This window comes from Filicampus tigris, chromosome 10, assembly GCF_054856515.1.
Source record: "Filicampus tigris isolate MCC_2025a chromosome 10, RoL_Ftig_1.0, whole genome shotgun sequence".
In the NCBI taxonomy this organism is placed as follows: Eukaryota; Metazoa; Chordata; class Actinopteri; order Syngnathiformes; family Syngnathidae; genus Filicampus; species Filicampus tigris.
In genome coordinates, this window is record NC_141226.1 from 10,310,694 (window position 1) to 10,320,795 (window position 10,102).

Consider the following 10,102-nt stretch of genomic DNA (forward strand, 5'->3'; position numbering starts at 1 on the left):
GTCGACCACATTTTGCTTTGATCAGTGAATCTGGAGTTTGGGGCTTAGTTTTTCTAACTTTATAGAGCGTTCTACTAAGTGATTTTGGGGCTTCCTGTTTCTTGACTCCTAAAATTCATAGGTGCTTGGAAAAAACGGACAGTTTTCGGCCTTGTTGAGCCCCTTCTAAATGTGATTGAATCGTCTAAATAAAAATAGTAAACAATGATTTGTTTTACCCACAAAAAGGGGATCCCACTCAGTAGTCTCCATTTGTTTTTGTACAATAAATGTGCCAATGAAGTTGTTCAGCAAAACAAGCAGGTTTTGATAATAAATTCAGCTTGAATAAAACTACTAACAGTCTATTGAATGACACTGAGTCTATATGCACGCTTGAAATTGTCAGCAAAACCCATCCTGAGATGATACCTTCTTCAATACAAGACGTTTTGCTGTGAGAGCTGTGGATTCCAATTCTGTTGAATCCAAAATGTGGGAAGTAATGCGGACTGATATTGTATCTTTGTTTCTATCTTGATAAGTTTGTATTTGATGAAAGCCAAAAACCAACCAAATGTCCAACGCACTGAGCCTTTTGCCAGGTGTTAAACATGGAGGTGGATGAGCAGCAATCACGTAGGTGTCAACTGGACCAGTAAGTGCTTTGTTGTGTTTAAAGAATAAAAACAGAGCAGAGAATGGGGTTACTTCACATGATGTTTTGACAAAAAAAAAAAAAAATCATTTTCAATTAAATTAATGAAAGTGCACAATAAATTGTAATGTAATGCAACTACTAATCCTTATATTCTTAGTTATATCATATAATAATCAATTTGGAAGGATTAGAGGCTGATTTGGTCCTAATATGAAATATAGATACTAGCAGAAAAACAAGAGGATGAAGGCACCCCTTTACTGCTTCCTTATTCTGCACTTTTTTCAATGACATGAGAGACAACAATATATAGTAATTGAACCTTAAAAAATCTGCTTTTTTTTTGCTAAACTAACATATTAATACGCTTTACTGTACAGTAATAAACAATTATACTGCACTTTTCGTAATGCTTAAATACTGTAAATGTTATCATTTAAATGTATCTTTTGGAACCTTGAAGACAAACATTTGAAAGAAACACAAATGTGTTTGTGCAAATTAAAGAGGTAAAGGTAGATTTATGTAAATGAAATCACTCGCCCATCTATTTTTCCATCTGAAAATAGAACAAAGTCCATTAGGGATTAGTGAAGCCTCATTAGATACTAGGATGAATCATCGAGTGGGCTTGCTATCTATTTAGCTATCTGAACAGTCATTTAATTTCAAATTACGTCTAAATTTGAAAGTGTCAAGACACTAACATTTGGGACATGCATACGAATGTAAAACCTTTTGAGCTTTCAAAGTATATGCATGAATACACATTCATTAGAACACAGATGGTATAAACTAGTACCTGCAATTCATACGATCCACGCAAAATTTCCTTTAAGGGGTTTCATTTTAATCTATGAATTTAGCTATTCCGAAAAAATGAACTGAAAATGGTTCATTTCACATACAAATGCAATAAAGTGACAAACGTGTATACTGGTACAGGGTGAGCAGAGATCTTTGGAGGGACAGGTGCTCAAAGTTAAATGGGAGCACATGGAAGATGTGTTTGAAACGCCTTACAGAATTCTACTTTACTATCTAACTCATTGCACTAAAAATGACTAATGTTCCAGGTGTACTGAGGGGCCGAGACGGTCTCCTTGTACAGTATATGTAACCTTATGTTCTACTGCCCCCAGGTGGCCAAGGTATGCATACCAGAAGGAGCAGCACAATGTCCATTGAGGTGATAATGTTTATACACAGAACTTTGATATTAAGCCTGAATGTCTCTTTTTTAACATTAGTTTTTCATTGATCATAACATGATGATTGCTGACTTAATTAAATTACTCTAGTGCAACTATAGGACAACTACCAAACAAAGAGCTATTTTACCAAGACATGAGGAATGAAATTGATTAAGAATGACACCCTTCGTGTTTTGTGGATTCAGAAGTACAGCAGTATTGTAACGATGACTGACGTTTAGAACTTTCATGTCAAGTCAAGTTCAGTTGTGTAGCCCTCAATCACAAGTGTATCAAAGGGCTTCGCAGGTCCACAGGTCACAAAATCTGTCATCCCCTGGATTAGATGCAGCATCCTGGCAAGGACCAACCCAGAGAAAAGTAGAGCTCACATATGGAGGGATTCATCTTCCAGGATGACCAGGCTACAGTAAATAAAGTGGGCCACATTTACCACACAATATGCTAAGTTTATTTTTTGTTTAGTTAAAACAGCATGGGAGTCCATTGAATGAAATTGAGTACTGCAGGCGGACACCTCAGGGAAAGTGGTCCCCTCAGATCTTGTCCTGGTATCTACAGAAACACTCTTACTTCAATTATATACTCGCCTTGCCCACTCTCTGAGTAGGAGGAAATGGGGGAGGAGGGAAGAAGTGGCAGTAAAACAGGCCAAAATACAGATATCAATAGTGAAGTAAGGCAAGAGACTAATTACATAATAGGTGTCATTTGCAAATACAAAGGGCAGAAATAAGTCTTTGGTCAATATTTAACATTTCTACAGAGGTACGGGCAGGTAACTTTTACTGTATGTCTGATTTAACTCATAACAACACATAGAAAACCCTGGAATAAAACATGGGGACTCAACTAAAATGCTTTGGTCAAAGTCAATTCCAATGGCTATAACTTTGTCCATGTCTTAATTAGTTTTACCTCAACACATTTTATTCAGCTGAGTTACAGTAGATTTTATTGCTGAAAGGCCACAGATAGGCTTTGACTGAAACACACACATGCAGAAAAACCAACATTGCACTTTAAGCATCAAGGGAAAGAGGGACAGGTGCTGCAGCACTCATCGCACCCACCTCTGCACATCCCCGTACTGGTGTGACTCCAATGTATGTTTTAATTGCTTCAAAGTTGCTCAGATGTTGATAAATGAGGCTTCCGACTGGAAGTCATACGATCCTTCCCACACACTCCTCAAACCAATGTACTGAATAAATCATTGCAATTATTACTCCATTTATGGCTCTCATCCACTATGGCCCACTATGGTCATGGCCCAGAAAATGAGGCAAAAAATATCCACTCTTTCTAAGTAAAATACTCATTTCAATCTCTTTTACTTCTTAGCTCTCCTATTACGTTCATTTCTTTGGTACAACAAAAAGTTATGTTCTCCTTAAACATAACAGTAGCGGATATTGTTTGTAAATGGTCTTTCACTTGTATAGTGCTTTTCCACCTATTAAAGTGGAAATCAACCCAAACATATTTTTTTCAAGAATATGTTCCCACCAGGCCCACTAGTTGAAACACGGCATTCTGATTAATATTGTGTTTGTGGAATATAAGTTAAGCAGCAAAATCCACCCCTTTTAAGCCATCTCAGGGGGCGGCCATGTTGTCTCACATCACAACTGCTCAGGACTCAGGTAACGACCAATCGCGGCTGACCTGTTTTCTGAAACTGAGCCGTGATCGGTCGTTACCTGTGCCCTGGGTAGTTGTGATGTCATTTTCAGTCGACAGAAATGACAAAATGGCCACCCCCTCAGATGGCTAAAAAGGGGTGGATTTTGCTGTTTAACTCATAAAAACGAGTGGATTAACTCTTCTTCCACAAACAAAATATTTATCACAATGCATAGTTTCAACTAGCTTACTGACAGAAGCGCGCTTAAAATAACATGACGGGCTGACCGGCAGACAATTACCGTCTGGTTTGTCTTGAAAAAATGATGGATGACGGACAGATACACAACGCACCCACTGGCTACTGTCTCTAAAGTAAGCACACTGAGCCTCTGCCACTGAGTCCTTTCTCACATTGCCATCTAAACTATACATTATATTTAGAGAAACAAATTTGTTTATGCAGTGGTGCCTTGAGATACGAGTGACCCGTAAGCCAAAACAATAATAATCACAGGCATATATACTTTATCCTCTGCGGAGAATGAATAGTACAGTTTTATAGAGTGCAATTCAATCAATCAATCCAATTGTATTTATATAGCACTTTTCACTATTCTGAAATATGAGTATTTTAATTTATGAGCATGGTGAGGGAACGAATCAAACTCAGATTGCGATTGCCTGTGAACAGATTTGCAATCCATTGTCAAACAACACGATTTATTTTTGACCGCCATCATGTTGAATAGCTCAGTATACAATAAACAGAATTGTTTGAGTCCACCTACACGTTTGTGCAATGGCATCAGCCTCCATTAGTGAGTATTCACTGTGTGATCTTTGACGGCTAAGGCTCTATATACAAAAACCGTTCCCACATCTCAGCTCCCTCTGTTATATACTCCAACCTTTTTTTCCACTTTGTCCTATCATGGGACCAAAAGGAACTATTATTTATATGAAATGAATCATTTAATACATAGATAATACGGCAGCGTATGGAATAAAATAATAGAGTACTTGCACTGCACTCTTTCATGTCAGGTATATTACAAAAGCAACAGATGTTTTACTGAGTCATCAAACTCTCGCTGCTATTTGAAGCCTATTTTACATTTCAAACGGATGTTTATGCCACATTCGTGCAGAGGTGTGGTATGTCACCAGTTCATTGTTAATCTAGTTAAGGATGGAAGTTTCTTTTGGAATCAATCAAATTAAATTAGATAGGCTAGCTTTCACAGTTGAATGCAGGCCATTGAAACTTTATTCTCTACAAATTAAAAAAGTTAAGTCAGACCGTTTGAGTCATAGCTCCACAGGAAAGATGGCTGTGAGGACAGAATAGTTGAGTCATGCACGTAGCAGCAGGAGGATCGTTCTTGAAAGAGCTGCCGTGTGTCTAATTTGGAGAATGTTTGAAATGACAAATCTCCAGGTGGATATTGGTTTTAAATTCATCCTGCACTGAAGATAGCAATTAATATGCACTGTGTGACTCAGATTTTAGAGTTTAATTTTAGAGTTCTGTGTTTGGAATTAGAAACGTGTTCATTTATATGGATATAAAAGACGGGATTTGCTGTACTGAAAAAATAGTCCACAAAAATATTTGTCCTGTAAAAGAAGAGATATCAAATTAGAATGTAGCAACAATTTATCAACAAATGTTTCTTATCATTTCAAAAAGCCAAGCAAAAAACATGATAAAGGTGTTAGAATTGAAGCATATAGTGATGGATGTTTAAATTGGGTTCATCAAAGCCTTTCCACAGGCAAATCAATTCACACATCTCACACAAAAATAACAAAGGGATTGTGCATGCATGAGACGGAGTGCGCCATCCCTTTGTTCATGTTGCAGAAAGCTGAGGCGCTTACTCTGTGATGTGACTTCACTGATGTGGGAGGTGGTCACCTGCTTTAAGCCTGAGCTATATTTAGTCATATTTTCTCGTCAGCTGGTCTAGGTTTTGTGTCACATGGCTTGTTCTGTGAACGCAGTGGTTCCCATACCAAATGCATTTATGTTTGTTATGCTAGACCCCTTTATTATTATATTGAAAATTACTTTGTAGATAGTAAATTAGTGTGTGTTCACTTTCTGCAGGTATTTTTTTCTGTGACATCACACACTTCTGAACACGCCCGCCATGTTGGAGGTTGACACATTGTTTTGTTCTGTTCTTATTGATTGTTAAAATTGATGAATTTGATAGCTAACATAGAAAAATGGTGTGTGGTGTTTGGCTGCAACAATACAGGTGGGCGGGACAGCATCTTATTTCACCGTTTACTGGCACCAATTTGGAATAAAGCAAGAACACTTGTTAAAGACAAGACAAAAATTGTTTTGCAAATTAGCTGAGCTGATCTCACTCCGGCCAGAGCTAGAAAACACATTACATACTATAGGGACAGTACATTCTCTATCTCCATTTCCAGTGTTTACACTTAAAACTTTCAGTACTATTTCAGGGGTACAGGTTTATAAAATCTTTGGTTCAATATCGACCGATGATATTTTACTAAACAAATAGTGCAAGCCGGTCAGAAATGTAGGATGAGCCCATTCCCACTAAGCTAACCGCTAACTGGCCCTGAGGGTAATTTTCGGTGAAGTCAACATTGTTTCAACTAAAGTAAACCGAGATTTTAACTATTTAGGGTCATTTAGTGAAACAGCTTCTATTTCCTTTTCACGTGTCTTCACATACTGTTAGGTGGTGAGCAATGTATGAATTATGTATGGGTTGTAGTAGCCACTTTATCATTGTGTTGTGCCACTACATCCAAAGTCTCTTCATACTCTGTCAACTTTTTAGCTTTCATATTAGCACATCTAAGAAAATTGGAACATTTATATCATGGCTCTTCAACCCTGTTCCTCGAGGGCCGGTGTCATGTCTGTTTTCTATCTCTTCCTTCTGCAACACACCTGATTCAAATGATGAGATAATCAGCAAGGTCTGCAGAACCTGGATAACGAGCCTGATCTTTTGAATCAGGTGTGTGTTGCAACAGGGATAGATGGAAAACAGGCAGGACGCCGGGCCTCGAGGAACAAGATTGAAGATCCTTGATTTATATGATTGCTTATACAAGGGGGGAGGGGAAATCAACAAACTAAAATGAGTCAGCCTACGAGTCTTGTTGTTTCATCCCTAGCTTATGCTCCCAATCACGTAATCAAAATCTATCTACGAGTGTATGTTTTTGTGTTTATTGAATAGCCTTGTATCACAGTGTTGCCATATGGACAAACCATATCCAACAATGGTGTTTAGTAAAATATCACAGTGTCTCTGCCTCCGATACATATTTGTGAGATCTTGCTAAGGAAACTATTCAAATGTGCGCAGGCTGGCATCAGAGTCATTTACCAGCTGCACTGAAATCCTCTTTAAGGCTTTTTAAGTCCATCACACCATCTGGTTAGGGGCCACAAGCAACCAAGGTAAACAGACGTCAAGCACACTCACTGTTAAAGAGAGAGTGATTTTTCTCTATCGGCCTTGAGACTTGTGGTAATACCCTCATTTGAGGATTAGCACATATGCGAACCAAAAGAGCAGACGATTGGAGAATACAGAGAACAAGTAAACATGGCGAGCAGAATATTGGACAGATGGAGATGGGGTGAAGACAGTACAAGATGGAGTATGCACAAATGAAGCATGGACCTGTACCATCTGTAAGACAGTTGGGAGAAACACAGTAGCTTATTGACGAGGCGTTAACAAGTACACCAAATCTTTTGATTTCTTGTATTATTTGAACCCACTGCAGTCAACGCAGATATTTTGCAAAGGGGAGCATCTGTGGTTAAACCACTAAAAGTTCATTAATTAAGTCAAGAGCATCTCTATGAAGGTGTATAATTATAATTAGGTTCAAGTTTGAAGGAGGTCTGAATTCTGCCATTTATGTACACACTCAGAGACGCAGTAGTCATGGACAAAAACTGACTTTAGCAAGAATGATAAATAACATCAACAATTTAATCAAGTCTTTAATGACTTGATATATATATATATATATATATATATATATATATATATATATATATATATATATATATATATATATATATATATATATAAAACCACTTCAGGCAATTAGTCCCTCACATATTGCTTATAAAGTTTTATGGACCTTTTTATTATGTGGACCTAATGGGTGAAATTAGCTCAATAATCATTATACATTTTAGAAGACAAACTCACTTGTCTCAGAGCACACTACTGTAACAGTCCAGTGAGCAGTCTCAAATCAAATGGTGGAAATAGCATGCTGCTATCCAAACATCCATCCATCCATTATCTATATCGCTTATCTTCACAAGGGTCGCGGGGAGTGCTGGAGCCTGTCCCAGCAGTCTTCGGACAGTAGGCGGGGGACACCCTGAATTGGTTGCCAGCCAATCGCAGGGTGCTATCCAAACAGTCAATCCAAATCAAAGTTTAGAATCGAAACAATTGGAACATTTATATCAGGGGTCTTCAGGGGTCTTTCATATCAGGGGTTGGCATGTATACTATGCCAACATGTCTGTGGTTAGTTGAGCTAGGGTAGAAACGAAAAACAAAAAAAACAAACAAAAAAAACCCCACCACCACAATAATGGTAAATTTATAAAGTGAAAGAGCCCTAGATTGCAAAATTTGCACTGCCGGTGCCTTGAGACAAGAGTTATTGTTTTGCCGACATTTTGCTTTGATTAAGTAAAAAAAACGAGTGCATTTTTCTGTTTAACTTATATTCCACAAACTCAAAATTAATCAGAATGCCGTGTTTCTACTAGTGGGCCTGCTGAGAACATGTTCTTGAAAAAATATATGTTTGGTTTGACTTTAAGCTTTGCTGTCAAACTAAACATCAAATAACAATATTATATTATTATAACAATAAACATCATATAACCAGAGCTGGGCACTTGACCCATATATAGTGGTTTTTGCGGCCAGAAGTCGCAGTCAACAAGTTACTTATTTATTTTGCACACTTCCCTTTCTTCACGGTCTTCAAAAGCATACCGGCAAACCACTATATACAGCAGGTTTGCTACGGCGTATTTCCGGAAGTAGAAGACGCCATTAGAAATGCATGAACTCCACCTTGATGTGCCAGCGTCATCCTTGAGTCAGTGCTGCGCGCAGCTTGAATATACTCGTGGGCACAAGTTGTTTTGAAACAGTTGAGTTCCAAGTCGGGGGCCGTCGCTTCAAAAAGACAGCAACAACAATGGATATCGTGCCCACTACAACCATAAAGGGACCGACATGACTAGACGATGCATTTAATTTCATTGCCAAACTAGCTTGCCTTGCAACTGTAACAAGCTGCGTGCTGCATCCTCTCCGCGCGGAAAACTGTATGTCATCGCAACATGTGACATAATCGACCGATCAGAGCAGCAACAATTCCTGATGTTGTACGTGGCATGTGTTGCAGACCTGTCGCCAGCAGCACGATGCGTCGGTCATGTGAATCAATGCGGCAGTTGTCGCTCGCGCCGACGCGGCAGTAGAAAGAAGCCTAAAAAGAAGCCTTTCACTGAGTAGGCTGAGATGAAATTTGGCTGCCTCACGACCACGTCAAACGCATGAGGGCCGATTAGTGGGCCAGACTAAAATCCACTTCTGGCAATGCTTAGTCCAGCCATTTTTAAAAATTTGTCACCCACCACCCCTCCGCCCCAAAAATGGGCCCAGGGACAGACTACCCAGCTCTGCATATAACTCAGTTTTAAAGTCTGCTAGCGTAATACTACCATATAATGGGAAATTCCATAGAGATGTGTTGCTTTGTTATAACACTTGAAATAATGTCTGTTTGAACACAAACAGTGGAGCAACACATTCAATGTTCCCTCTAAGGTGCGCAAGCGCGCAATTGCGCACTTCTCTCACCCTCTCAGCACAAGATGAAGCTGGCGCGCACCACGCACACACATTGCATTCCTACACTCATTCCTTGACCTCCAACCCAGTTTGATCTACAAACAGGACACCACACTATTCCCACTTCCCTTACCGTTTCATTAGCGCAACCCAGGGTGCAAACTCAGTTGTTCGACTATAGTTGGAAGCATACATTGACGCATATACACTCAGCACTGACGAGACGCTGCAGGGTGCAGGCTACACGCCGACCACTCCATTCAGGAAGTCCAAATATGGGCGTTTACGATTGCCTCTTTCGCACGTTTCAGAGGTCAGGTAACTAGAAATGTTGATGTTTTATTAAATGACATGTTTTCCATTATTTATGAGTGGACAATGTGGGAACATATTTATACAGATTCTATTGAGACTTAATTGTGCTTAAAATTACCTGTGTGCTAAAATAAAAGTAAACCAGGGCTGATTTTATTCGTGTCAAAAAATCTCTATGCAATGATGTGTTCTCTTTTGATGGATAGGGTTTTTTCATTTATCTGTAACATATCTACATCATGTAACATATTCTGATATCAGGTTTTGGACAGATATGAATGTGATACTGGTTTAGCCGGCGTGTGCATGTCTGATGTTGCTCACCACAGTCCAAGGAATGCTCAGGGATTATGTGTGAATGCTCAGATGCATGGAAAATGAAAGGGAACATTGCTCACAGG